The following is a 9,345-nucleotide window of genomic DNA, read 5'->3' on the forward strand; positions in this document are numbered from 1 at the left end:
AATACATTGACCCATTTCGAAAAAAAACGTTTTTGCAAAAAGTAAGGTTATGGCCGAATGATAAAAAATTACAAACTATTGTTATAATTAATGAATTAAATTCATTTTGAAAATTGTAATAGGTCCATAACGAGTAACATATGCATATACTTTTGAGGTGTATTATGGCCAAAATCAAAAATGTTTAGAAATAAAGTGAAGTTATGGTTGAATTAAAAAATTGCATAATTTTTGTTTTATAAATTGAAATTCAGCTGCAAAAAATGTGTAGGTTTTAAAAATACAAAATCAAATCAATTTTAAAAAGTGAGGTTGTGGTCAATTGAAAAATTAATATTGAAAACCATTTTTACCCAAATCAAAAATTTTTGCAAAAAAATGAGGTTATGGTCGAATGGAAATTTTTTAAAATTTTTTCTATTAAATTAATGTAATTCCGTTCCAATATTGCATTGAAAGTGATGTGGACCCCTGCCCTGTTTTTTCCACTGCCTATTTGTGCGCTGCTTGTTTGCATTCATTTTTGTTTTTTTTTATAAATTTCAATTCTTTTTTTCACATGAGCTGAATAGGTTTTTTTCGCGTTTTTTGGTTTTTAATTTAATTTAATTTAATGAAGTAAATTTGCAAATGGTATATTTGAAAATATATTGAAAAGTATTTTAGGTTTGCATACAAAAAAATCAAGTTATGGAAGGGAAAAGGTCCAATAAAACTATTCAAAAAGGTGAATTTACAAATCTTATCCTCTTAACACATATTAGGATGGGTCGTTAAATTCCGTATTTGTTGGCATTATTGGCCTTTTGCTCACCATCTCCTAATTTTTTTTTACAATCAATTCAATCTTTGGCAATAATTTATGAATTTTTGTTCTATTCTTTTATTTTAATTTTTATTTTTTAATTCGAAGGTATTTTCTTCTATATACCTTAAAATATATTAAAACATTTTAAGTAAGGGAATTTACAAATTCCAACCCCCCTTAAAAAATATATGCCCACCCTAAGCTACTTGAAAAAAAGCCCCAAGAAAGGATTTAAATTTCCTTTATCACATGTGTATTTGTAATTTAATAATTATAAAAAAATGTCCTATATACATTTACATATATAGTATATATATACATAAGAAAGAGTTTTTAATTTTATTTCCATATTAAACTCTTCAATTAATTTTAGTTTACAAAACACAAAAAAGAAAAATTATCGAATATATCCTTACATCTATATAAACATTATAAAACACAAAAAAAAAGAAAGATAAAAATCCTAAAAAAATGTACATATACAGTTGAAAAAACATTTTAAGAAATTTTGTTTCATTTTTTTAAATCACTTTTCATTAAAAAGATTATCATTTTGACAATTTTTCAAAACTTTTGCAACAAAAGTCCCAAAAAAAAAAAACTAAAATTTGACAAACATATATGACACGAATAAAAAAAATTATAATAATTATAATGAATTGATCTCACAGTATACATATATATAATTTTATATATATTAAAAACCACATATATATATAGTAGATGCTCCAAAACCTACTTCATTGAAAAATATGTTATTTTTTTATTATTTTTTTCTGAACAAAGCATGCAGAATATATGCAATTTTGTTTAAAATTATTATTTTTTTTTTTTAATTTTATTTTCAAAATATTCTGACAAATTCCTAATGAAATAAATTGGAAAAATTAAATTGTTATTGTAATTTTTTGACAATATATATTATTCACATATATATAACGATTTTTTGTTGTAGTTATTTTTATAATCTATATTTTTTTTTTACAAATATAAATATATGACATTCCTCAAACATCATCATTCTTAACTTTGACGTATATAAACAACACTGTGCTGGAAATATTAATTAAAAATGAGGTATTTTTTTAAGTTTTAAGCAAAATGTGAGGTTATGGGGAAGGAAAAATGGAATTTTAAAATGAAACAAAAATATATTAAAAATAAAAAATACCAATACCAGAAAATGAAATTTAAAATTACAAAACCGAAATTTTAGCTATTTTCGATAGTATTTCAAGAAATGTGAGGTTATGGAGAAAAATGGGAAATTCCGATTTAGCTGTTTTTTTAGACATGTTTATCGAAAGCAATTGAAAATAACTAAAAAATATCATTTTGGCGTTGCGAGTTAAAATTATTCTTTTTTTGTTTTGTTTTGGAAAAGTGAGGTTAGGTTTAAAAAAATATTGTAATGGTAGTTGAAGAAATGTAATAATACTTCTGTTGTTTATAGGTCGCAATTCAAAATGACAATACTAAGAATATTTTCTCGGTCCTGGGAGTAAAATTTGCAATTGAAAAATGTGAGGTTATGATTGAAACAACTTTTTATCTTGGTGTTATGAATTAAAATTATCCATTTTTTATTGGGAGAAGTGAGGTTAGGTTTAACAAATATTTTAATGGAAGTTGGTGAAATATAACAGGGTCTGCTGCAACTATTTCTGTTTTTTAGATAGCAATTCCAAATTATAAAACTAAGGATATTGAGATGAAGGTAGTAAAATTCAAAATTAAAAAAAATGAGGTTATCGCTGAACAAAGTGAGGAATGATATATTTTTCAAAGAACAGTTAGAGCTACTAAGTTTTACAATATTAAAGATTCTCATTATTTTTACTCAAATTTAAAATTTTTTTTGAATGGCAAAAATTCCCTCTCAAAAAGTTAGGTTATGTTCAAAAATATTTCGAATAATTGATGTTTTTAATTTATAATGAGAGTCCCTCTGAAAGACCCAATTGGGTGGGAACATGTTTATACTGAAGAGACAGACCTTTATGTGTAAAATCTATTTTTTTTATTATGAGGTTAAGGTCGATTTTTAGGTTATTTTCAAATATAATTTTTCGAATAATTAAGGTGTTTAATTGACATTGTACCTCTGAGAGCTCTAATTGGGCATATGATCATAATGAAGATCCCTTTTTGTGTAAAATCTACTTTTCTTAAGTGAGGTTAAGATCGATTTTTGCAAATCAAAATCAAAAAATTTTACCTCACAAAAAGTTTGGTTATGTTCAAATATTATATTTCGAATAATTGATGTTTTTAATTTGCATCATACCTCTAAGAGCTCTAATTGGACACATGTTCATACTTAAGGGCCGTTTTTATGTAAAATATATTTTCTTAAAGTGAGGTTAAGGTCGATTTTTGCAATTTTTTTCCTAATAACTTTATTTCTAGTATATTAGAATATTTTTTTCGTTTTGAAAAGTGAGGTTAAGGTCAATGGTTTTTTTTTTCAAATTTGTCCCAATATTATATGATCATAGATTTGCATATTGTAAAATATCCTAATCTTAAAAGTATCCTTCATTTTTTATAACTTTTTGAGATATTCCAAATTTTGAGGTTATGTTCATCTTTTGAAAATTTCTTATTTTTATACGAATAAGTTCTTATGTTCTTATGGATCTCCCATGGTTCAAATTTTGGGTTAGTGTCAATATTTAGGATTTTTATGGAGAAAAATTTATTTTTTTTTTCGCAAAAAGGACGTTAAAAATATGTTTCTCCACTTTTCCCAGTGAGGTTATGATCGAAAGCCACTAATAAATGAATAAAACTTGTTGTTTTTGGGAACATTTTGATTTTTTTTTTAAATTCCTGGATTCTTCATAATCTCAGAAATGTTGCAATCGTTTTTATATGAATTTTTTTCAGCACGGTGTTATTTATATAAGAAAATAATTGTAATGCAACAGTGTCTCTTCAACATTTTGTTGTTTAGAGCATTTTCAGTATTTTTTTTAACAAAAAAAACATCCATACATACCATTTACTATATATAGAAACAAACATACCACACCCCAATTATAAACTTGACTACAAAACTTAGATATGTATATTTAATTTAGTTTTTTTTTTATATCAAATTTCATTTCAATTTCAAAAAAATGAAATAAAAATGAACAAACCAATTTTTATTACAACATTTACCAATACAAACAACAACATCAAGAAATCCAGTCAATTTTTTTTTATAATTTGTAAATTGTTTTCCTACATTTAGTTTTAAGCTACAATATATAGATAGATATACATAAATAAGTATGTATGTTGTTGTTGTCGTTGGTATATTTCTTTCAAGTGTATTGTAAATTTGTTTTTTTCTTTTTCACCCACTATAACTCTATAATCTATAAAGATTCAATTTTATAAAACCAACCAACATTTCTTCTCTTTGAGCAAACATGCATTGAAGTACAAAAAGCAGAAACAACAAAAAAGAATGAAAAATATTTTTTTAAACAATAAAATAGGAAAACAAAAAATATACGAGTAAAACAAAAATGATAAAATTTTATAAAAAAACATATTTTTTAAATGTAAATTAGTATTTTAAATAAAAATTACATTTATATATACAAAATAAATATACATACACACATATATATAAAGTACATTTATCCTATTTTTTCTATGTACATATATAGTATTAAAAAATAAAAAAAAAAAAAAAAACAAAAAACATGCAAAAAAAAAAAAATCGAGTAAAATTTAAATAAAAAAATGTAAAAAGTGGAAAAAAGAATTGTTTTATTTGATCCCTTAGCTGGCTTGTGACAGAACATTTGCTCCATAAGCCAAGCTTAAAAAAAGATTTTAAGACTTTTGTGCTGGGGCATCTGTAATCATCCTCAAAACATAACCTAGCCAAGGTAGTCACTGGAACTCGATACGTCTGACTATGTCGATGTCCTAGAATAGATGGTACAACTCATGGTTCATTCGACGGCGATATAGACCGTCAACGTAGATGGGCCCATAGATCTTTCGGAGAATTTTTCTCTCAAACACCCCAAGAGCTGCCTCTGCTTGTGCAAGTACCCATGCTTCAGATCCATACAACAGCACGGGTAGTATAAGCGTCTTGTAGAGTGTGAGTTTGGTCTGGCGGGAGGTGGTCTTGCTTTTAGGTTGTTTGCTCTTGTTCTTCTCCGAATTTCCAAAATGATGTCATTCGTTTTATTTATGGCGGTACCAAGGTATATAAAATCTTTGACGACCTTGAACCTGTAGTTATCAAGTTCCATATTTGGACGTCTTGCGCTTTGATACCATCAGCTTGATTTTTTCGCAGTCCCACTTTGTCAGATTCCTTCTCAATTTGTTCAAAGGTGGCAATGTTCCACCCATTATGTCGATGTTATTGGCGTAGGTAACATTAGTTGTTTGGTGTACAGAGTGTCATTTCTGTCCACCTTTGCCTCACGTATGACCTTTTCCAGCTGGATGTTAAAAAGATCACGCGACAAACTGTCACCTTGTCTGACTCCTCGTTCGGTATTAAAAGGCTCCGAGGGTCCTTTCCGACTTTAGGTTAGGTTTGGGGATGTGCAGTCACATGTGTGACTGCAACACTCTGAGACCGGTTAGGTCCGTTGTGATCATCCACAAGAAAAGATACAGTGAAGAGAAGAGACCAAGAAGACAGATCTGTAGGGGAGAGAAGATTAGTAAATTAAAGGAGTGAAGAATGAGTGAAGGTCGATGGCCCTATGAGTCAGACAGAAAAAAGTATTACGTGCCAAGGTTATATGCTCCTAACCATTTTATGTTTCTAATTATGCTGTAGATTAGAGCAGGTTCGGTTGATGAGAAGAAGCTGAGACCCGGTAGAAAATGAGCACCCATTAGTCTGTGTCGCCTGTATGCCAGGGCTGGGCAGTGACACAGGAGATGCTCAATTGTCTCCGTCTCCTCCTCGTCAACACAGAGTCTACAGAGTCTATAGTAAATGGGATCTTGATGCAAATCCCATTTACTAGTAAAGGCCCTGATGTTGCAGTGACCAGTGGTGATTCCCGTCATCACTCTAATTTCAGCTTTGTTCAGGTTCAATAGTGAGTGCGTTCTTTTGGTAGACAGAGTCGGCCAGATTGATCTTGACACGTTGCACCTAGGTTCGTTGTGCCAAAGTTCGCGGGCTGTTTCGTCAAAGAATGCCTCAATGTTCCTATAGAAAAGACAAATGGGTGGTTTGAGTGAGTCATCAGTTTCTAGATCGGTGGATTGAGATCCTCGTCTAGCTAGTTCGTCCGCTCTTTCATTACCCAAGATGTCACAATGTCCTGGTACCCAACACAACCGATAGCTATGGTTAAGTTCTTCCAGAGCTGTTCTACACTTGAGGACGGCTTCGGATTTGATGTGGCAAGATTTGATGGCTTTAAGAGCCGCTTGACTATCCACAAAGATAGTCACCGGTTCAACGACCTCAGCATCCAGATTTTTTATCAATTCCGCTACCTTCCAGATCGCGAAGATTTCAGCTTGGAAAACACTACAAAACTATCCAGTTTGTAGGTCAACTCAAGGCCTAACCTTTCACAGTAGACGCCTGCCCCAGTACCTTCTTCCATCTTGGATCCGTCTGTATAAAAGGCCAGACCGTCCAGAGGAGGGTTACTTCTTTTCCAGTCGTCTCTACTAGGGATAACGACATCTACATCGTCAAATCTAAGGATTGGTGATATGTAGTCGCTTAGTGTAGCGCGTTGGTCCAATGCTATACCTGGTTCATTTAGAACACTACTATGCCCAAAGGTACAATTCCGCCAGAGTTTTTGTTCGTGTAGCCTTAGGGCGCTACGCGCAGCCTGACACTTAATGTGCCAATTAAAGTTATTTTTCATAGCGGTATAATTTTGCAGGAATGTCAAACGCAGACATGACTTTATACACCTCTGAACGGATAGGAGTGTCGAATGCGGCTTTATAGTCGACGAATAGGTGAAATGTGTCCATGTGGGTCTTTTCTAGGCAGAATGAAAATCTGGTCAATGGTGGATTTGCCAGGTCTGAAGCCGCATGGTCCAATAATGTCATTGCCCATTGGCTTCAGTCATTCATACAGTACGCTGGATACTACTTTATATGTGATGGGAAAAATGCTAATTCCTCTATAGTTGGTACATATCGTTTTGTCTTTTTTTGTGCACGGGGCACAGGATGCTGAGGTTCCAATCGTTTGGCATAAATTCCAAATTGTACTAAGCAGCATCTGACCACCGGTCGTAAATAGTTAGGCTGGTAACCTATCGGCACCTGCTGCTTTATTATTCTTCAGCCACTTGATTCCTATTTTGACCACATCTTGGCTCGGTGGTATACATTGTATACCGTCATCTCTTACTGGTTCTGGGGTATCTTCTTCGCCACTATTTCATACCAGAAGCTTTGCAAAATGCTCCTTCCAGATCATCAACAAGCTATCTATATCTGTCACCAGGTTTCCATCATCAGGTCTACAGGAGGATTTGCCTGCAGCAAAGCCTTCGGTTTTTTTAGTCATTGATAAAATTTTCGGACTTCATTCTGACTCCTGTACATCTCGAATTGCTCACGCTCACGCTCTCGGTTTCCTTGTTTTTTATTCTTTCTTTTGAAAATACGTTTTTCCTCTCTCTCTTTTTTCCTGATAATTCTCTCTTGCATTGCGGGTTGCTACTGTTTGCAGGGTTGTCCGATACCCTGCGTTTTTCAACTCAGTAGCATTACGACACACCTGATCGTACCACGGGTTTCTTGATGGTGGTCTTTGGTACCCAAATGTGACTTTTGCTGCAGTTCTTTGCTATTGTTTTTTTTTACATTATTATCGGGACAAGGTGAGCTTTCGTCTAGCAGGTGGGTGGGTTGAGCGGAGTAGGCTTCTGCTATCTGTTGTGTTTGTAGCTTTTCGACGTCCAGTTTCTACATTAAGACGAGTGCAAACCTTGGCTGCCACAAGGTTGTGTTCCAAATCGATATTCGCTCCTCGGATCGATCGGACGTCTAAAACACTGGATGAATGCCTTCCGTCTATCACAACATGATCAATTTGATTTCTCGTTGCTTGATCAGGAGAGATCCAGGTGGCCTTGTGTATATCGAGAGCTTGAATCTGGTGCTGCTAACTACTATGTTTTTTGCTGCCGCGAAGTCAATCAACCTCATGGCGTTGTCGGATGTTTCTTCATGAAGGCTGAATTTTCCGACGGTGGGGCCCAAGATATTTTCCCTCCCGATTTTTGCATTAAAATCTCCTAGTAGAATTTTAATGTCATGGCCAGGGCACGGTCATATGCTGTTTCTAGGCGCTTGAAAAAAATATGTCTTTGGTCTGCTCATTTTTGTCTTCCGTCGAAGGATGGGCGCAAATAAGACTGATGTAGAAGAACTTCGATTTTATACGGATTATATCTATTCGCTGGAGTGAAAGTGGAGAGGTCTTTTATTCTCCTATTAACTATAAATACGCAGCCAAATTCACGTCTCGTTTCAGGGGGTAATCATCTGTTTTACTTACACCAGTCCCTTTCCAACGCATTTCCTATTAATTGGTCCACTTCCTCTGGTACCTAACACACAACATAGTCAAACGGACTACCCGATTTGAGGTAAACTTTGTACAACCTAATATTTTAACCATGACTGTATAATGTTGAAAGATGGGACTTATCCGTCAACTTTTTGAAAACTTGTAAATCTTATATCGGGCGAACAGTATACCCAATTTCATCCAAACTTTGCACATGGTAATATATTTACCTCCAATAGATCAGGCATGAATATGGGTCCCATTGGACCACTCCTCCCACCAAGTGTCAACATTTTGAAAATTTGTTAATCCAATATCAAGATAATGAAATGTCTGATTTTATCCACTTTTTTTTTATTCCGAGATGGGTTATATGAACTAGCCTCATCTGAAACTTTTCCAATTATGGTCAAGTGGCGACTATATGATACCCTATCCAACTTCCACGAAAATCTAACTTTGTGTTGTTTTATATTCTGAGCTTGGTCAATATTTCGCGATATTTGCATGACCGACAAAAGTTCTACAAATATTACTAATATGATCTTGGAAAATTTCAAAGCGATCAGCTCTATATTTTCGCCCTCTAGTGTGGTAATGGGTTACTAAATAATATATCCGAGTACATACGACAGTACAATTGGTAAAGGTCAACCACTCCTCTTGGATATATTATCAACTTTTCGGTTCTATGTCCTTCAGGGGTAAATATATACGCTATAAAATACAAATTTTGTAATTTTTCTCACAAAACTGAGGATCTATTAAACCCGCTAAATATTGACGGATCTTCATCAAAATAGAAATGCTTACTATTTGGCCCGATTCCCTTCTCTATGTAAAAATTTGCGATATTTAGGCTATAATTGCCTGCAGTGACCAGAAAAACCTGTTTCCATGACAGAGGGGTCTACGATCCGAGTCTTGCTTGTCCAACGTCTGACACCTCAGCCCATTGTGTAAAGGCATTAGCCGATCTTTACCATAACTAATAGGGCCAGAACCC

The sequence above is a fragment of the Musca vetustissima genome, unplaced genomic scaffold (genome assembly GCF_032173495.1).
Source record: "Musca vetustissima isolate MV318-11 ecotype Yass unplaced genomic scaffold, APGP_CSIRO_Mvet_v1 utg6528, whole genome shotgun sequence".
Taxonomy (NCBI): domain Eukaryota; kingdom Metazoa; phylum Arthropoda; class Insecta; order Diptera; family Muscidae; genus Musca; species Musca vetustissima.